Source organism: Apodemus sylvaticus, chromosome 1, assembly GCF_947179515.1.
Source record: "Apodemus sylvaticus chromosome 1, mApoSyl1.1, whole genome shotgun sequence".
In the NCBI taxonomy this organism is placed as follows: Eukaryota; Metazoa; Chordata; class Mammalia; order Rodentia; family Muridae; genus Apodemus; species Apodemus sylvaticus.
Genome location: NC_067472.1, coordinates 162,139,994 through 162,162,131, shown reverse-complemented (window position 1 = coordinate 162,162,131; position 22,138 = coordinate 162,139,994). Strand labels below are relative to the sequence as shown.

Sequence of the window (22,138 nt, the reverse complement as noted above, 5' to 3'; positions counted from 1 at the left end):
AGCTTTTCTTTCTTTCATTCTTTTTTTTTTGAGGGGGGGGTGGTTCGAGACAGAGTTTCTCTGTATCACTGGCTGTTCTGGAAATCACTTTGTAGACCAGGCTGGCCTCGAACTCAGAAAACCGCCTGCCTCTGCCTCCTGAGTGCTGGGATTAAAGGTGTGCGCCATTCCTGCCTGGCTGTTAAAACTAGCTTTTCAAATGGCACAGTATTCTCTCACTCAATTATTCCAGCATAGTTGTAAATAATCTGTTATAAAGTAAATACCTCTCTGAAAGTTAACCTTGATCATATCATCTTTCATAATTCTGCTTCAAAGTGTCACATTTTACAGACAGACACAGATATACATACACATGCAGTGTTAGAACAAGATAACACTTTCAAAATCAAAATGAAATATATGTAGAGGCACAGAAAAATTTAGTATAATAAGTTATTTTATTAAAATTAAATAAATTGAGTATATAAAATATCTGGAGAATTTTAATCTTTCAGTGAACACAAAATGTAGGATTTCTTTTTTTTTTCTGACAGACAGCAATAACTTTATTATTTTCCCCCTCAAATATAAATACAACCCAATTAAAAAAAAAAACAAAACAAACCATAAAACATCAGGCCCAGAGCCATGCTAAAACAGACAAATAAGCAACATAAATACAGAGGTGGCTAAAATGGGGAGGACAGAGCCAAGTGGACACACGTGGGGTAGGGATGGCCATAGATACTGAAGGACTTTAACCTGGGATCCCTAGGTTTCCCTAATGAGCTGATGGGACACAAAGCTGGGGGCAATGTCAGTGGCTAAATGGCTCTGGGGGACAGATTCTGCTTGTCTTGGCCCTGGCTGCCACTTAGCCCCACACCCCAGCTGCAAGCAACTTCACTTGGGCCCCTGGGCTTCCGATTCCTCATTATCATCTTCATACATTTCCCCTTGCTCCTCAGCAGTGGCGTCCTGGTACTGCTGGTACTCAGACACCAGATTGCTCGTGTCGCTTTCGGTCTTAGTGAACTTTATCTCATCCATGTCCTCTCCCATGTACCAGTGAAGAAAGGCCTTGTGGGGAACATGGCTGTAAATTGCTCTGAGATGCACTTGAGCAGCTCCTAGATTGCTGTGTTTTTGCCAGTGAAGGTGGATGACATCTTGAGCCCATGGGGTGGGATGTCACAAACGGCTACCTTGACTTTGTTAGGGATCCATTCCACGAAGTAACTACTGTTCTTACTCTGGATGGTCAGCATCTGGTCATTCACCTCCTTCATAGACATGCGCCCATGGAAGACAGTAGCCAGAGTCGGGTAGCGGCCATGGAGCAGATCACAGGCAGCCATCGTGTTCTTGGAGTCGAACATCTGCTGGGTGAGCTCAGGCACTGTCAGGGTACTATACTGCTGGCTGCCCTGGGCTGTAAGTGGGGCAAAGCCAGGCGTGAAGAAATGTAGGCAGGGAAGGGCACCATGTTGACAGCTAACTTGCAGAGGTCAGTGTTGAACTGACCAGGGAACCGAAGAGAACTGGTGACTCCACTCATGGTAGCCGACACAGGATGGTGGAGGTTCCCATAGGTGGCCGTGGCCAGCTTGAGTATACAGAAGCAGATTTCTTAGAGGGCTTCTTTGTCGACACAGTAGGTCTCATTTGTGTTCTCCACTAACTGCTGGATGGACAGGGTAGCATTGTAAGGTTCCATCACAGTGTCCGACACTTTGGGTGAGGGCACTACACTGAAGGTATTCATGTTGCAGTTGTGGTAATCCTCACACACCTTGCTGATGAGCAGTGTGCCCATGGCCGAGTCTATATCCCCACCCAGTGAGTGTGTCAGCTGGAAGCCCTGCAGGTAGTCACATTTCTCACATTCTTTCTGCATGACATCCAGGACTGAGTCCACCATCTCTGTTCACTCAGTATAGTGCCCTTTGGCCCAGTTGTTGCCAGCCCCTCTCTGACCAAAGATAAAGTTGTCAGGCCTGAATAGATGTCCAAAGCTCCAGACCGAATTGTGATGGGAGGCCTCATTGTAGTACACGCTGAAGAGCTCCAGGTGCAGGTCTGAGTCCCCCCCCACATAGTTACCACTGGGATCTATGCCATGCTCATCACTGATGGCCTCCCAGAAGTTGGCTTCTGTCTGGTTGCTGCACTGACCCGCCTGGATGTGCATGATCTCCCTCATGCTGACTTCATGCAGCTAGAGACAAAAAGGCAGGCAGACAGTGAGCTTCAGAGCTAGGATTTCTTCAGAGCTAGATAAGTTTTAGAACAAGTCAAGATAATTTTATAAATCATTGAACTCTATAAATTCTTTTAAATTTAATCTCTAATATATGCTATAATTCATGTACTATTTATTTTAAGTACTAATATAATTATGCACTGTTCCAGGCTAAGCTCTAAACAATCATCTTAAGTTTACTCTCTTAGATACTAATTATCAGAAGGTTGAAGACCTGAAAGAAGTGAATTTGAAATCATTTCTTTTCAATATCTCTAATGAGAGTATTTCTTGAGGTCAGGGATACTGATTTCTCCCAGAATTTCTTTTGTTGTTGAGAATAGTTTTAGCTATCCTGGGTTTTTTTGTTATTTCAGATGAATTTGAGAATTGCTCTTTCTAACTCTATGAAGAACTGAGTTGGGAATTTGATGGGCATTGCGTTGAATCTGTATATTGCTTTTGGCAAAATGGCCATTTTAACTATATTAATCCTGCCGATCCATGAGCATGGGAGATTTTTCAATTTTTGAGGTCTTCTTCCATTTCCTTCTTCAGATTCTTGAAGTTCTTGTCATACAGATCTTTCACATGTTTGGTAAGAGTCACCCCAAGGTGCTTTATATTGTTTGTACAGAGCAATAGTGTTAAAAACTGCATAGTATTGATCCAGTAACAGGCAAGCTGATCAATGGAAAAGAATTGAAGATCCAGAAATGAACCCACACAACTATGGCCACTTGATCCTCGACAAAGGGGCTGAAAGCATCCAATGGAAAAAAGATAGCCTTTTCAACAAATGGTGCTGGTTCAACTGGAGGTCAGTATGCAGAAGAATGCAAATTGATCCATCCTTGTCTCCTTGTACTAAGCTCAAATCCAAATGGATCAAGGACCTCCACATAAAGCCAGACACTCTGAAGCTAATAGAAAAGAAACTGGGGAAGACCCTTGAGGACATCGGTACAGGGGGAAAGTTCCTGAACAAATCACCAATAGCGTATGCTCTAAGATCAAGAATTGACAAATGGGACCTCATAAAATTACAAAGTTTCTGTAAAGCAAAGGACACCATCAAAAGGACAAATTGGCAACCAATAAATTGGGAAAAGATCTTCACCAAGCCTACATCAGATAGAGGGCTAATATCCAATATATACAAAGAACTCAAGAAGTTAGACCCCAGAAAACCAAATAACCCTATCAAAAATGGGTACAGAGCTAAACTAAGAATTTTCACCTGAAGAACTTCAGATGGTTGAGAAGCATCTTTAAAAAATGCTCAACTTCATTAGTCATTAGGGAAATGCAAATCAAAACAACCCTGAGATTTCACCTTACACCAGTCAGAATGGCTAAGATTAAAAATTCAGGAAACAGCAGGTGTTAGAGAGGATGTGGAGAAAGAGGAACACTCCTCCACTGCTGGTGGGGTTGCAAACTGGTATAACCACTCTGGAAATCAGTCTGGCAGTTCCTCAGAAAACTGGGCATGTCACTTCTGAAAGATCCTGCTATACCACTCCTGGGCATATACCCAGAGGATTCCCCAGCATGTAATAAGTATATATGTTCCACTATGTTCATAGCAGCCCTATTTATAATAGCCAGAAGCTGGAAAGAACCCAGGTATCCCTCAATGGAAGAATGGATGCAAAAAATGTGGTATATATACATAATGGAGTACTATTCAACCATTAGAAACAATGAATTCATGAAATTCTTAGACAAATGGATGGAGCTGGAGAACATCATACTAAGTGAGGTAATCCAGTCTCAAAAGATCAATCATAGTATGCACTCACTAATAAGTGGATATTAACCTAGAAAACTGGAATACCCAAAACATAATCCCCACATCAAATGAGGTACAAGAAGAACGGAGGAGTGGCCCCTTGTTCTGGAAAGACTCAGTGTAGCAGTATAGGGCAGAACCAGAATGGGGGAGTGGGAAGGGGTGGGTGGGAGGACAGGGGGAGGGAAGGGGGCTTATGGGACTTTTGGGGAGTGGGGGACTAGAAAAGGGAAAATCATTTGAAATGTAAATAAAAAATATATCAAAAAAGAGTATTTCTTAATGCTAACTCCTCAAATACATTTAGTTATGCTAAATGTATATATTTTAAAAAGAAAAAAGCAACACAGATAATAAAAGATTGACTTAAAAAGTTAATAAGTCTATCACATGTGGTAATCACAGGATCCAAAGCGAGTGACCCGGGAGTGAGTTGAGGGTAACCATGCTCTGATCATAGATGTGGACCTCCTTAACCCCAACTGGACATTCACATGGTCTTCCTGACACACTCAATTAGAAGGTGGATGCAGGGAAGGATAAAGCAGAGGTGCAGTGTTTCCATCTCATATCAAAGAAGATGACACTAAATGAACCAAATCTAGGATTTCAGAAACAATTTTAGCTAAAAGAGCTGGACATTCATTCAACCATTGATGAATAAGACAGATGTTAGAAAGAATTATAACAAATACAAGTGAGAATGTTCAGCTTCTAAAGCTGAAAATTATCTTTTTAGCATTCAAAATATAACACAAACTATTTCCAGTGATGTGGAGTTCAGGAAGGCATGTGATTCAACATTACTTTGAAGTATAATATATCAGTCTCATTACATTGCCTTGTATATAACATAGTATCTCTGAATAATTATATGAAAGTCACTCTGGAGAAAACATCTAAAATTAGTGGCTGCATACATTTCTACTTTAAAGACATAAATCTAAATCATTTTAGGATAATCCACCAAATGTTATGATAGAGTTTACCTTTTACTATATTTTTAATCATATTAGTTTTATAAAGTGAAATACTCCGTTTAAAGAGAAAAAAATCTACATTTGATTTCCAGACTCATGTAAAAAGAAAAGATCCTCTGTGGAGTTGTATACTTGTAAACACAGTGCTGAGGATGTGCAGACACAGATCTCTGAGGCACGGTGGCAGCCAGGCTAGCCTATGTACAGTACTCAGAGCTAAGGAGAGAGTCTGTAAGAAAAGCAACGAGAATGGCTTCTGAGGGGCATCTGTTCTCTGTTGTCCACATGAGTGCAAAGTACTTCATACACATAATTATCTACACATATATAAACATACATGCACACATATGCACAAACACACACTTTATATCAGTACTGATATCAGATAAAGTTTACTTTTGCTGAATAAATGTAATTTGATAAGTACTAATCAATTACAAAACAACTTAGATGACAAAGAATATTCTTAGGCTCTAAATTTTTAGCCAGGATTGAGTCTTCTCCATTTACGATTCACCATTTTCTCTGCCAGACTAATGTCAACCAAACTTCTTTGAAATCTCCATAGAATTACAAACCAGTGTGTTGAACCGGTTTCCTAGGACTGCCACTAATACCTATTCTGTAGTCTGCAGGAAGAAAAAAAATGCTTTTTTATTTTCCATATGACAAGTGTTTTCTTGTTTTTGTTGTTGATTGTTGTTTGTTTGGGGTCTTTTTTGGCCTTTTGTTGAGGTTTTGGAATAAGGAGGTTTATTTTTATTAGTTATTTTATTTATTTAGATTTTAAATATTGTCCCACTTCTCAGTTTCCCCTCTGCAAACTCCCATCCCACCCCCTGCCCTTTGTCTCTGAGGTATCAGTGAGTCTCCACCCACTCATGCCCTCACTCCTCACTGCTCTAACATTCCCCATGCTGGGGCATCAAGCTTTCACAGGACCTAGGACCACCCCTCCTATTGACGCCAGATAGGGGAGTCCTTTTCTACATATGTAGTTGGAAACATGGATCCCTCCATGTATACCTTATATACCATGTTGGTGGTTTAGTCCCTAGGAGCTCTGGGTGGTCCTGTTACTTGTTATTGTTTTGATTTCTATGGGGTTGCAATCCCATTCAGCTCTGTCAATCCTTCCACTAGCTCTTACACTGGGGTTCCTGGGCTCAGTTTGATGTTTGGCTTGAAGTATTTGCATCTGTACTAGTCAGGATTTGGTGTCTGCAGATCAGATGGATCCCTAGGTAGGGCAGTGTGCCCTCCTCCCCTCAGCCTTCTGAGCAGAGATTTCTAGACCTCAGTTAGCCACAAGCCTCCCGTCCTGGGGCAGAACACTCAGACCAAGGTGAAGTTCTTCAGGATCTACAGTTTCCTCAATTAAGAGGGGAGCAGTGGAGCCAATGCCCACGGAGTAGAGGAGCCAGCGCCCGCTGAGGAGACTCTCCAGCCTTGGGGGAAAGGGTCTCGCCCCTAAACCTTAAAATCTCAGTCACCCATTAAACTCTGGACCTCGATCAGCGATCTGATGTCCTGGTTTGTCTCTTTTTCGCCACCTTACTATCCAGCCCCAGCTTCTGTTTCCAGGTACCCGGCTCGAATGTAGCCACTGGAGGCTACCGGGCAGTCTTTGGATGACCTTTCCTTCATTCTCTGCCCAGTTTTTTGTTTCTGCATGTCCTTTAGATGGGAACAATTCTGGGTTAAAATTTTTGACATGCATAGATGTCCTCATCCCTCACCTGGGGGCTGTGCCTATCTACTGGAGGTGGTCTCTATAGGTTCTATCTCCCCTTTGTTGAGCGTTTTGGCTCATGTCATCACCACTGGGTGCTGGGAGCTTCTTGCTTCCATGGGATCTGGGATTTTAATTTCCTGTAGGAAAATGAGTGGCTCAGTCTCTAAGATCAACCAACAATGGACAAATAGGACCTCATAAAATTGAAAAGCTTCTGCCAGGCAAAGGATGCTGTCAATAGGACAAAAGAGCAACCTGCAGTTTGGAAAAAGATCTTTACCAATCCTGTATCTGATAGAGGGTTAATATCCAAAATAGTTTACTCACTGTTTGAGCAGGTAAAAGGTAACTGTCTTTTTATGATTTAATTTGATCAATAACCAATTGCAATAAATCTTCACACCATCTGAAGGATGGCATGATGAATTTCAAGGATTCCACTATCACTAAAATCTATTGTCTAACTTTAGCTGAAATTTTGGCTAGAAACTTTTTTATGTCTAAGGCAGTTATTGGGCTGTTCCCATGCAGCAGAATCAGAAGATCAAGTTATCTGTGCTGTTTGGATTTCTTGAATTTTTTCTTTTATGGTGACTGAGCTCTTCAGGAGGTTTTCCCCTATCATATCTGAGCCATATTACTTTGGAAGGAGTTCAAAGCCTTTTCTTCTTTCCTGTTAAAATAAATACAGAGCCTCTCTCCCAAAATAGGATGACCTTGGTCCAGTAACTGGAACCTATAGGGAAAATACAACTGGAAATAGCTTGATTTCTCTCTCAGAAGAATTTTAATACCATAAATACCACCAAACTCATAATCATATGCATTTTGATAATTAAAACAACTCAAAGTAGTCATAACATTTAAAATGTAAATAAAGAAAATATACAATAAAAAACAAACTCAGCAAATGTATAGTCTGTTGAGATAGTGCTCTTACTATCTCCTGTTTTGTTCATATATGATTAACTTTTAATAATGAGACCAAGGTCTAAGTTTTTATTATCTGAGGTAGGTTAATCTCCCTACCCCTTGCTTTTCAATCTATAATTTAAGATCAAAAGCCTCAATTATGTATTCATCTAAGTATATTTAAATCCTCACTTCCTTGGAGACCAATATGTCTGTGGGCATATATGTCCCATTTTGTTATATAATTACCAATTATATTACCAATCCCAGACAAAATGTGAGGAGAGACACCATTAGTTTAAAACCAATTTTGCCACCCTTCTAATCCATTGTTCTCTGGAAATCTCAGTAAGGCTTCGTGACTGCAAGTGATTCTTCCTTAGCAGATGATCAGAAGTCATTTATGCCATGATATATTTATTTACACAGGATTTCCATTCCTGGCACTGGGTGGCTTTGTCCACCTCCAAGCACATCAGTCCTTAGCTCGGTGCTTAGGGAGAGACTCCATATTCTCTCATACTCTTCCCTTGCTTCCCATGCTTCTGTGTTACCACGGCAACCTCTTGTCTCCATTATTTTTACATGAACATGTTCTTTGCTCTCAACTCAACAAAACTACTGGCCTCTTGCCATACTTCCCAACCTCTGCTGGAGTTTGCCAAAGTATCCAGCAATAAACAAGACCATTTCAAATAATGCCTTCTCTTTGTCTCTGCTCTGGGTTTCTCTCTCTGCACTATCTATATTCAATATGTAAAACTTTCAAATTATTCAATGTTTATACTGTAACCCCATTATATTACAAAATACGTGTGTTTAAATTGACTATATGAACTCATGAACATTTTTTCTGCATATTGTCCATATGTTTTAGAACCTCTCATTTTTAAGTATAATATATAATATATAGTCTCTGTCCCTGTTCATCAGGATTCCCACCTGCAATAATTTTCTACCTGTGTAGTCTTTATCACAATATTATGAATTTGGACACTTTGTAACTTCCCACTCAAACTTATCTTTGTGTGTGTGTGTGTGTGTGTGTGTGTGTGCACATTACTATTTCTCTTTAGAGTTTCAGTGGAGAATTACCATAGTCCAGCATGTAAAATCAATAGTCTGATATTCTGAAAATGAAACAGAAATTAAAAATAAAACCCCTTAATAGACAACAGAATATTTATAACTTAAATTTTTCCCACTGTGTACATGGAGAGGTAAATCTGTACTTGAGCCTAACAGTTTCAATCCAACTCTTCAGACAGACCAGACATCTCCTTGCATCTTGCCATTCCATAGGACAGTTTTTATGATTTTCAACAGAACCTGTTGCTATCTTGATTTTCCTTTTATACCATAATGCAATGAATTTATTCTTGATCTTTTCTCTCATCTCTCTGAAAATAATTTTACAATGTATAACTTTAAGAATAATTGAGGAAATGGTCAGCTCATCATGCACACTAATGAGTTCCTACCTTGCTTAAGGAGCAAGTGTGAGGTTAGTTATAGGTGTTCAAGTGGCCTAAATGAAAATATTCCTATAATTTTGCATGTAAAACATTTGCATGTGATTCAGTGCTGAAAAAGCACAAAATGTAGCCCAGAATTGTGTCTGTTGAATGAAAATCCAATTCAATTCTAAGAAACAATACTTCTGGCCATTTTTACACCATTTATTGGAATGCTGTGACGGGAAGGTATAACTGTGAATCAAGTGGGACTCCAAGACTCCTGCAGAGTGGCTCATGTTTCATCACTCCACAGATCTGATGAGCTTGAGTTTGCAGTATTCATTGAGAACGAGTTTCATTCTGAAGTTAGCCTGATGTGAAGTCACACCAGTTTAGCCTTTTATCTGGCTATGTGCATACTCCAGAGCAGAAAAATCTCAGAAATTTTAACTCAAATGTTTTCATGAGTAAAATTAACACAGCAAAAAAAAAAAAAAAAAAATGCATGACTGTGAGGACTTATGGGAAACTGGAGCCATAATGTAAAGAACTTTATTATTTTCATACTTTGTGTTATTGATACATTGCTTATATATGAATACAACTGCCTTGCTTATGGAGGAAATACAGCTTTCTGTGCCCTGGTGACTTACATGGGGAAGTGAATCAAATGTGCTATAAGATTGAGAGCAGAGTGACAAATAGGTACCAGAGCAATAGTTAGGAATTCTCCTTGATATAAGGAAAGGAAATAGATGCATTTTGTCATTAACCAACCATGAATAATGAAGGATAGAGAAGTATGAGAGGGGGAGAGAGATAATCTGAGAGAGGAAAGAGAGAGATGAAAATGTGTGGAAGAGCAAGAGATGGAAGGTAGGGATGGAGAGAGTTGCTTCTCATGAACACAAGGCTTTGACAGGACACCCTGTGTATTCATTGAAAGATCATGCTGAACCTAATCAACAAATACAACTAGTACACATTGTTTCTTAAAGTATAACTAGTTTTCATATCTTGAAATTTATTAAATTCACATATTAAGATAAAGTATTATATTAAAGAAGCACATTTAAGTGTCAAGAAAATGTCTTTTTCTCGTTGGTTTGAACTGATCATTCAAGCCAGCCTCAAGCCATTGTTTTCGTCACTTGTTTCTTCTACCATTTAAAAATATGGTCTATATTACAGATGTTAGCCTAACTGGTATAGCTGAGTATCCAGAAAGAAGTAGTGAATATAAAATAAATAAATGATGACAAGCAACTTAATAATGATGGGGATCATGTGAGTTCCAAGCTTCTTGGCCTCACCACAAACAGGGTAACAGTCTTCGTGATAAAATAGTCTATGTGATGGAGCAGCATCATGACCAACAGCAGCATCTGGTTTTAATGGATGGCTTTGTTCTTAATTTAGCAATTATGCTATTTGATAAGTTTTCCATGACAAGAAGTGGACATAGAGAAATAGAGCATTAGAAGGAAGGGAGAGCAAGGAGAAGGGGAGAGACAATCAAAGAGAGAGGCCAATTGACTACACCAACAGTGGTAAGTAAAGAAAGGAAGAGCCTGGGCAGTGGGCTTCAGTATAATGCTGTTCAACCTTGCTCTAGTCCTCCGATTTGCAGCTTGCTTGGTAGCTCTGTTGGTAGAATACTTGTCTAATGTGCAGGATTCCAAGAACACCAGTCTAGAAGTAGTAAAACAAAGTTTATAAATGCATGCTGCTCAGGTTTTAATATTAAAGATATTAAATGCATTTGTAGAAAGAGAAAACAGATCTTGTCAGTGATTTCAGTGTGTAGCTTCACTTCAGAGATGATGCTGGCAATGGAAGGGTCTAAACTGAGGCCAAAACAGAATCATGGAGACTAGCAAAAAGGAAGAAATGTTCTCAATAGGATTCTGTGTGTGTTTGTCACGCTTCCTCTTATGGTTTGTGTTCTTGAACCTGTTAGAGCCTATTAGAGCCTGCAAATCTTTACACTCTTACTTCATTTATTTGGATATAGTGTCTCATTTATTACAGGACAACCACAGGTTATATAGCTGATAATAGCTTTCAACACTTGAGCCACCTGTCTCTACTGCCTGAGTACTGACATTATATGTAGTATTATAATACTAGATTCATGTGGCACTTGGGATGGAACCCAGGAATTCTACATGCTAGGAAAGCCCTCAAATGATATAGTTTCTGCTTTGAATATGGCCCTTTATCAAGACCAGAAAATATTTTACTAAAGTTGGCTGCCGAGGCTCTTCTGTTTACTTATGTACTCAGGTGTAGCCATTCTCTCGCTCTCTTAAAAGACTCACATTAGTGGGTTCTCTAGTTTTCAAGGCAACTTCTGGCATTCTTTGTGATCTACGTATTGTATGGGTTCATGTAGATGAGTTGCTCATTCTCTGAGTAACATCTTACATGACTCTCCATTTGCTTTATTGTTGTACTTCTCTGCATAACTCTGACAAATATATAAGTATGGCATTGGCATAATTTCTGATATGTCTCAGCCTTGTGGCTGCCCAATGTGTACCAGGCAGTTTATTCTTGGGACAGAACTGAATAAGCAAATAGGTATTAAAAATTAATAAACATTCAAAAATAAAAAAGGGTCAAGAATAAAGCTCAATAGTAGATTATTGTCTATAATGTATGAAGTTATGTATACAATCTCTAGAACTGGAGTCTCTGCATCCAAAGCTTATAGCACTACTGCATATAATGCCCTAATGGCTGTTGCTTGAGATAGATTAGGCAATTGAAATATTCTCAATTTATCAACTAACAACTGTAATGGAGTGTCAGAGCCTTAGACACAAAAGTCTTACAAATGAAAATCCCTAGGTCTAGGAGTGGGTTGCCCCTTTTGGAGTTGTTAAGCAGTAAGTCCTATAGGCTTAACTACTAAAGCTTCTTGCCAATACTCTAGGTTACTCTTTAGAACTTGACTATACAACACTATTACTAAAGCCAGCACATACTTGAGTCACAGAAACTGGAAATTTCTAGCTGGTACTTATCTGGAAACTTTATCTCTACTAGATGGCATTCAAGTGTTGAAGGGATTACAAATGATATTGGAGGAGAAATTTTACCTTACCGAGAGCTCTCAAACCTGTAAAGTACAATGACCAGCCTAGAAAGAAATGCTCATTGATGCACAGTGGCAAATGTTGGTAGTAACCAACCACTTATCATTGCCTTATGATCCAGTTCACAAGATGAAATTCATATTTGGCAGCAATGCTTAGTTAAAAACCTGTGGCTAGACCCTACTGGAAAGATGTACTGCTGTTGTTCTGAAAAATGGGAGATAGTATTAAACTAATTGCTATGCATTCAGTGATCTCTCAATCCTCATCAGAGGAACTCCAGTTTGGTTTGGTGGTTAACACAGTATCCCATAACCAGCTAAGGTGTAAAATATAAAAATGTAATGTTGAGCCCATAAATGGGACATTTAAATCACTTTCCTTCCTTGTGAAAGAAGCACATAGAAGGACTCTATAAGTCAGATATAATAGATGAATACATAGAAACATTACCATCTGGACACAATAGGGCATCTACATATATGAATGAAGAGTAATTGTGACATCAGGCACATGCCCCATTCAAGTACAAGCAGACCAAATTCATAGACATAAAACCATATTCCTAGCTGAGGTGTTATTGACAATTGATAACTGCACAGAAAGAGACAATGTTCCTTAAGATTGCTGGCCTTGGTAAGTTGACCACATTTCAGTGGAAGGCTACACACAGAAATATTTAGGCAACTCAAATTGAAGTTTATGAGAGTTGGGAAAAGTACTTTCAACACTGCTCTCAGTGCTGGGTGGTTCTGAAGGAATTTTTGGGGAGGACTGAATGGAGTCAAAACACATATAAAATTTCAAAGAACTTTAAAGAAAAAAGTGTTTAACAATAAAATTGCCTAGGAGTAAATATAGTAGAAAGAATACATCTGAGTACTATATTTCAATTTAAACAAAAAAGAAAAACATCTCTCTGACAATGTGCAACAACCATATTATTATTAGAAACCATTTCTGGATGAGAGACTAGTAAAAAATTCATTATAAGTATGTTTACCAGCTGTTTCTGCCAGAGAATAATTTCATAGTACAAATCCATGACTAGATAAAAATGGAGAAGATATTGATTACCACATTAAAAAATAGACCACTTAACTTTGAGAAAAGGTCACTGTCTACATAAATATAGATAGATGGGGTAGGTGGGAGAAGGAGGAAGGGTTAGAGAGAGGAAGGACAATGGAGGAGATAGAGAGTAAGAGGGGGTTAGGGTCAAAGGTAGAGACATATTGTTGTCTTTTTCTTTTCCAATTCTTTGAAGATAACTTTTCTAAACGTTACTATAAATAAATAGAAGAATTTCCCTCAAATAAACTAGCATCCTTCTCACCCTGTGTTAGCAGCCAGTGATTAATTAAATCCTCCTGACATCCAGCTGCTCTGAAATCCTCACTGAGTGGAATGGGACCAAATACGAAGCCAGGGGGAATACAATATATCTAGTCTTTTCTAATCATTAAAAAGACACAAGGAAATTTCCAACTTATGAATATGCATATAAATATGAAACTGCGAGTTACATCAGAATGTGATAGATAGGAGCAGAGGCTGAGTAAAAAACACATGGCCTGTGGCTAGCCTTTGATTTCAGGATTAGGATTAGTGTTTAATGTCTACTGCTGTGTTGACCCTTGTGTGATAAAGGACACAGTGAAATCCCACCTTGAAGGCAGATGTCTAAAGTGGAAGGCTGACAAAAACATTGTGTGCAGGAAGTGAGCTGGCACACAGAAGAGGGACATATGCCCTACAGAGTTGGCAGATCTGACAAATGGTGTTGTGTGTTGGGGGATGCCAGCCTAAACAAAAGAAATGTGTAATAGCCACTGGCATTTTAAAGATCAGATTAAAATTTATATGTTGTATACATTGCTGCCATTGAATGGCACACTATGGACCTAAACAAATCCCATAATTTATTTAAAATCCAAGCTTCACTTAGCCTCCTGTGTTATTCCTGGCAAATATAAGATAAACATACTTCCCTTCCCCCACAACATTAAGCTGGCTGGCAACCCCCACTCTTCTGATGGGTTACTCCGGCCTTTGTTCCTTGTAACAATAAGGCGCCTTCACCTTGACTACCAACACTGACTCAAGGCGGTTTCTGAAGGAGTAAAAATGATTCGGTGCAGGAGTCAGTGAAGGAGTCAGTGAACACGGACATGGTATAGAATAGAGTTTATTCAGAATAGGGGATGGGAGTTAGTGGTAGAGAGAGAGAGAGAGAGAGAGTGTGTGGAAGAGAGAGTGTGGAGGCCGGCCATGACCACGTGGGGGGGGGGGGAGAGAGCCCCAGGGGCAGAGAGGTGAGAGTGTGTGTGAGAGCGGTGAGCAAAGAGGGAGAGGAGGAGCAAGTAGCCCTTCTTATAGTGGGCCAGATCTCTGGGGCGGGGCATACCTGGCTATTGCCAGGTAGGTGTGGGGTGGAGCTTACACAAAACCCCAACAGTCCCCAATGTTTGGTTTATTAATAAAAGAAAAAGAAAAAGAAAAAAGAAAAGAAATGACGGCGCATACGGCGAAGCAGGAATAGGGTCGTTGTTGTGATCTGGCTGCTTCATGCTGACATTGGGGCGGCGTGTCTCTGGGGAACCTAGAGAAAGGGGTATGGGGGGTGATTGTCCAGTCTCAGGAGGACTGGCTGCTTCTTTGCTGTCCAGGGTTTGTGGAGCCATTTGAAGATAGGTCAGGAGAACAGGTCCAGTAGAAGCTGTCTGCGTCTGGAGAAGCTGAGAGGAGATTGGAACATCTGAAGGTTGCTTCTCTGGAGCTGTCCTGGATATGGCAAGGGCCTGGACTTGACAAGATGTTGGAACACATTAGTATAGTTAGGGAATAAGACTAAGTACATTTGGGAGAAAGGAAAATTTTTTCTTAAGGTGTACAATTGAAACCCAGAGGAATCCCACCCTTTGGAAAGGTAGTAAAGTGGGAACTTGGGCAGATGTACTTATCTGGATGGAGCCTACTTGGTCCATGAGCAGTAGATTTGGGTAGGTTTCCTGTAGCTAACAAGTTTATTAAAGAGATAACATGAGTTAACCACATGAACAGTCCTTAAGATGAGCCTTTGTGGATCAGAAGAAATAGAATTGAAGGTTGGGAAAGTGACAGAGCAAGGAGAGGAAATATGAAGCATTTAATGGAAACAGTTTAGGTACGGAGATAACTGTCTAGCTGTCAATGTAGTCAGAAGTCTGAGGAATAAACAGTAACTTAGCAGTTATATTATTAAAGAATGACAGATTCCAGTAGCCAGCAGTTCTTTGTGGTCTCTGGTCTCTATGGCGGCTTTGGCTGTCAGTGTGGCTTTCAAGCACAGAAGATGCACGGCTTTTCTCTGTGGAATGGATACCCATGACATGAGAAATGGCTTACCTTTGTTTAGCTAAGTCATTTGACTCAAGGTATCTAGTTTTGTCCACTGCACTTTCAGGCAGCATCCTGTGGCGGTGTCCATCTTTCTTCTGAGACATCCTGTGGCGGTGTCCATCTTTCTTCTGAGACCTCCTGGGAGAAGCTGTCAGGCCTTTGGGAATTCTGTCTGTCTTAAATCTAATAACAAACTTCTGACAAGATTGAGCGCAAGATAGGAGAGCAATAGTTAAAGAGAGACTAGGAATGGAAATCTTAAGTAGCTTTGACAGGTTGTATAGGTAGAGGAAAGTATATTGCCTTGGTTAGTAAAGCTTTGACAGGTTGTATAGGTAGAGGAAAGTATATTGCCTTGGTTGGTAAAGATGCTAGGATCACAGAAAGAAAGCTGGCAGCAATGGATAAAATTGTGATGTCTAGGCAGATTTAGGCTTGTTAACATCAACTTGAGCACACAGCCTATAGGAGCAAATGAACTAAGGGTGTGGGAACACAGATGGGGAGCAGGCAGGGCAAAGAGAAGGCTTAGACCAAAGATAGATAAGATTCGGTCCCATCTACCGGATTGCTTATAGTATGTATTAAGATCCCTGAAAACAATTGGATCAGGGTGCCATTAGGTGGCCATTTTGAATTATTATCTAGTTTATATTGAGTCCAGACCTTATTGTAGAGGTTTATTAGTTCAGAGACTTGAGATTTTCCAGGAGGCAACTAAGATGGCTTCCTGGGGGTACCGGCGAAGACACTCTATTTCCCATCAGGTGTGTGTGGCCATTGTTATACCACTACCGGCGTCCCGGATAGTGTGTAACAAAGAACGGCAGCTAAGCCAGAGAGTCCGGACCGTCGTGCAAACTCCTGGGAGCTGAGGCAAAAAGCCGGAAGAAGTAATCCACCTGGGGCCCAGGGTTTTCAGAACGGCTGGAAGCCAATGAGGGGGAGTCAGGATTACTTCTGGAACGGAAAACACCCGTGGTAGAGCATCATAAAACGAGTGTTAGCTCAGGCAGCATCTAGCTCTAGAAGGAAACTGGCCAGGTCTCTTCTGAACTTAAGAAACCGCCCAGCCAACCGAAAGACCTTACCTTATTGGGCCGATGGTGTTTGCTAAGGAAGTGCAATCCGATATCAGGGAACGTGGAAGTCAGTGTGGACTGCTTGGCTGTGGGACCCGGTCCCCCAACCTTGCTTCACCTGCCTGTGCATGGCTGCAAGACCAGTCATGGACTGCTGTGGGAGACCACGCAGTGTAGAAGAGGGAAGACAGGGTGATAGGGAGAAGCTGTAGAACTGTAAAAGAATCGGGTACTAGAATTGATGGGCACGTGGGCTGTGGCTAGGCTTTTGCAGGTAAAGGCCCTAGAAATCTGCACTGTAGCCAGCAGAGTGGGACAGTATGGTGGTGGGGGGTGGGGCGCAGCCACTGGAAAGGGTGTAGGCTTGCTGCGGCGAGGAGGCAGCATCGCTCGGCAGGGATGGAGTGTAGCCGATTCTGAGAGCCTGGAGACCGCGCCATGTGTAACAGTTGCGTTACCAGAACCTGGTTTGGCTCTGATGGTAGACTGTCAGCGAGAAAACTGTAGCAGGGAAAGTTAGTACGGCTTGCTGCGGCGGTCTCTGAGAGCCGAGGAGGCATCAGTGATCGCGCATGAGCGGGGCGGAACTTCCTGTCAGCAGCGGAAGTAGGAAGTTAGATAGCACAGTGGCTGGAAATAGTTTGTTTCGTATCCTAGCAACGACGCGGGAGGGGCGGAACTGTTGTAGAAGCTGCGGCGGTGGCTTCGGCAGCAGTTCTGGAGCGGGAGGGGGCTCTGGCAGGGGCTGCATGGGCCACAGGGCTCGCAGCGGGGACCGCCCCTAGCCGGCGAACGGCCGCTGCGGGGCTCGCAGCGGGGGGTGGTGGTGTGGGGCCTGTGGGGCCGGCGGGGGACCGCCCTGGCCGGCGAACGTCCGCAGCGGGGCTCGCGGCTGGGGTGGTGGTGTGGGGCCGGCGGGGGCTGGCCGGCGAACGGCCGCAGCGGGGCTCGCAGCAGGGGTGGTGGTGTGGGGCCGGCGGGGGACCGCCCTGGCCGGCGAACGGCCGCCGGGCGCACTTCCACCGTGGCGACCGGCTGGGAAGGCGCGGCGGGCAGCGACGGCGGCGGTGGCCCCGGGAGCAACCGCTACCGTGGCCGGTGCGCCATGAGTCCCGCGGGCCGCCAAACCAGCGCGCGGGAAAACAAGGAACCAGTAATAAGATGGAGGAGTGAATTAATTAGCAGAGCGCGGTGGCACTCGCTGCGCGGGCATTGCGGCCCCACGCCGCTGAGTTCCAGCGGGAAAGAGAGAGGGAACAGAACACCGCGATCCTGTAGGGAAGTGCCAGACTTACCCATTGATGGAAAAGGCTTAATATCCCAGGTGTTTCTCGTATCCGGGCCAACAGCACCAATGAAGGAGTAAAAATGATGATGATGAAGTAGGGGGAATATATAAGGGGTTAGGTGAGTTAGGTGAGTGTGGCTAGGCGGCGTGGGGGAAGGTGTCCAGGCGGGCCCTTGCCCGGGCACCTCTGCCCCTAAGGGACCACACACACACAGACATGGTATAGAATAGAGTTTATTCAGAATAGGGGATGGGAGTTAGTGGTAGAGAGAGAGAGAGAGAGAGAGTGTGTGGAAGAGAGAGTGTGGAGGCCGGCCATGACCACGTGGAGGGGGGGGGAGAGAGCCCCAGGGGCAGAGAGGTGAGAGTGTGTGTGAGAGCGGTGAGCAAAGAGGGAGAGGAGGAGCAAGTAGCCCTTCTTATAGTGGGCCAGATCTCTGGGGCGGGGCATACCTGGCTATTGCCAGGTAGGTGTGGGGTGGAGCTTACACAAAACCCCAACAGTTTCACCTGAGACCCAACAGAGACCCTGCCAGACTGGAGCCGAAGAGTTCTCGGCCTGCCCTTTGATGTGACCAGCTTCTGGGAGGGGTTGGGTTATTCCCCTAAGACTATAAATCTTGACATAGAAATATTAAAGTTAGTCTTGACCGGCACTGCTGCCTTGACTCAGTCTCTCCTTTCGCCCTCTTCCCGTTAACCTCAGAATTCTCTTCCAGGTAACCCGGTTCGTATGTGGCCGCTGGTGGTCAACAATAAACCCTTCTGTTGAGCTCTGAGAGGGAACAGAAAGTGGGGGAGCAGGGGCTCACAGTAGACAATGATATCTGCAGTATATATGCTCACAGTATATATGATGTCTGCAGTATATATGCTCAGAGTATATATCCATGCCCTTCCTACAGCAGAATTTCTGGGCACCATGCCCAAACAGTAGCTGATGATGTGGCAAAGTAAGCAATGATAAGGTAATAAAAGGCATGGTCCCTTATAGGCCTTCTTAGGTGCAATTGTCAGGGAGAAACAACTTTACTGTCCCTACTTAGTTTCATAGATGAGTTAAAGAAATAAACTGGCAACAGATCCACAGAAATAAATGAATGCACACCAGTAGATTCAGTATCACAAGCCCAAGTAGACTGTACGAAGAGGACTGAATGTCCACAAAGTCTGAAGGTTGGTAAGCTTGTATATCATCTTAATCACAGAGCGAAGGGCTGGTTATAATAGGGAAAATAAAGATTGTAGAAGATGAATGAACATTTTTCTTTTGTCTTTAATAATTCATTCTTTCCTGAAAGATGAAACTCCATATATATATGGCACTAGTTTAAATGTTATGGGCTTAAGGAAGTCCAAGTTTTGCAAAGTGCCTCCATCATACTGTAGAAATTTATGTAATAATGAGGTAATAGTTTTCCATGTATGGAATCCATTGATACCACAGGAAACAAAGTGGAGATAAGGGAGATATATGACTGTTAAAACCTTCCTACATCTCTCTTTTGGTTGTAAAGACAGTATATATTAATTATCTTTAGATATTTGCAATTATTACATTTTTATTACATTATACTTCATTTTTGTCTATAAAAAAGAATGCAGACATTACACTCTCTATTCTGACATGAGGACACAACTAAAAATAATGTCTTCTGTTAACACAGGATAAATGCTCTCACCAAACACCAAATTTGTTAGCAGATTGACCAATAAGTTGCTTCTCTGGATGGTGAGAAACAATTTAATTTTGGTTTTAAGTGTCATTGACTACAATCATTTCAAATAGACTAAATGAGCTCACATATGTACTATGCATAAAAACAGATGCATGCATACATACATTTATACATATACACAAATATGTATATGAACTCACACATAAAGTGTTTGATATAAGGCACTAGCTTAAACACTATGGACTTAGAGAAGCCCAAGTTCTACAAAGTGCCTCCAATTCTACAGTGCTAGAACAGCTGAGTGTGAGCACAGTAAGAGTGTTAAGGCAGAGCATCAGAGGAGAGCTGGTGTAATAATATGTGTAATTCAGATCACATGGCTCTAGGAAGGTGAGGATTCACTGTGAAGTGCTGGGCAGAAGACAGCAGACATCCCAAGTGAACGTTTATCCTCCCTGGTGTTACATTGTGGAAACATAGTCAACAATGACTTAAAAACCTTCTCAGCTAAAGATCCAGTGGACATTCCTCACGATTTTACATTTCATAAAATATCAGAGCACAATCTAGCATAAACATGGCTTCCATTTTTGTTATAATACAGATTATCTCTGTATCAACTAATATATGTGGCTATGGCTTCCTTGGTTTGTTCTGACTCTGTCATCATAGAATTACAAAAATATTTACATTTTTCCTAACAATTCCTGGGCCTTAAACAATCTAAGATATTTTTGCATGCTTCTTAAGCGCTCTTAACTCCTATACATTTTCCCAAGTGAAATGATTCAGTTCAACTCACTTTTAACTCCTAACATGTATTGTGTGAAAAAGCTACAATTCAAAACACATCGTTCTTTCTCACCCACCCTGTGAGATGTCGACCCCTTTTGTGAGTACAATAATGCTAATATGCTTCCTTCTGGACAGCAAAGTATTTACTTCTCACACTCTCTTGACACCCTGATCTCCTACTTCAGCTCATGAAGCCAGGTCATCAAGGACTAAGGCCTTTAGAGTTGAGGGCCAAATGATTCTGTTCTGTAAGTTTTTCTCTCCAGTATTCTCCACTTACCTTGAATAGAACAAAGCAGAGCCTGGGGTTTAACAGAAGGCTGTGTCTGACAAGGGGCTGGATAACAGCAAGAGGGCAGAGATGGAGTTCTCTATTGAGCGCTTTCTTAGTCTTTCTGTCTTTGCTTATCCTCAGCTGGCATGGATAATCCAGCCCCTCCCCTGTTCCTTTCAATACACGACCATTATTTTGCAATTGTGATTTTATTTGGTCTAATAGAATTCATGATTTTTTGCTTTATACTGAAAGTTATGATTTCATATAATCTGAGATATTTTTGGTTTTTATTTAATTCAAAAGATTATGAGGTAGAAAGTGACTCAAAAAAGATTCTGTGGCACATTTGGGCAGACACCAGGAAATTATCTTATGATAGTGGAGGTTATGCCAGATGCTATGGTGAACACAGCTTTGTTCCCCATAGGATTCTGTGGAGCTGGCATAAAAGTCATCCATCCACTGAAAGGCAGTAAATCCCAGGGATAAACATACTATTTCCATTGCTTTCAATCACTGATTAATTTTGCCTTTATAGAAAAAAGTCCTTAACCTGTTGTAAAGCAATATTTCCAGTAATCCAAACTAAGTGGGTATGCTGCTCATGGACTTCTCAATGATAGACAACAGGACAGGTTTGGGCAGACTCTAGAAGTAGAGGGCATGTCCATCCATGCTCTACAAAGCAACTGCACTAATGGTAACTCAGGATTCAAGTAACCTATGTTTTCATAGAACAATCATGAAACTATAGGAATATAGAGAATATTCTATAGGAATATTCTATAGAGAATAGGCCAAAGGAAATGTTTTATGTGCGATTTTGTGATTGTATCACCTTAGTATGATGTTTACCAATTTCCTTGGTTGTTTAGCTGATGTAAATTTACTTCATTGTGGGCACAAGGAGAAAGAGCAAAATAAAGCTCCAGGCCACCTGAGTAGCAGAGTAGTAATGGTTTGCTTCACTCTTCTACCACTCCCTGGAGGCACTGATCTGCATCTTCCATCACCTTTGATTATTTTATTCCCTTGCTCACTGATAGAATTGATAGACTCGTTTTGTGAATGAAGATCATTTTTCTCAATTTTGAGATCACCTACTGGTTGGATTCATTATTTTGTCAATTACTTTTTGGGTTAGTATGTTTTTATCAATTAGAAATTGTATTCATTTAAAAGAATAAATCATAATTACAACAGTAATTTCATTTTTAACTCATGAAGAAAAATTCAGAAGCAAGAACGTTGAGGTTAATAGAGTTGCTTCCCGGTGAAATAGGATGTTCCTATGTGTATCTGGAGTAGTGACTCATACACATTTCTTAATAGAGAGGGTGAGCCCTGGCTCTCTTGCCCTTGCTCCCTTATCCTCTTCCCCATCTCTCCAATTCATCTCTCCTTTCACCTCTCCTTCCATGCACTCATGGCT

The 22,138-nt window shown here is 41.5% G+C and overlaps 1 pseudogene; it reads right to left on the bottom strand.

Moving 5' to 3' along the window:
• Window positions 1-885: 885 nt before the first annotated feature.
• Window positions 886-2,185, bottom strand: LOC127682156 (tubulin beta-3 chain-like; annotated as a pseudogene).
• Window positions 2,186-22,138: the final 19,953 nt, after the last annotated feature.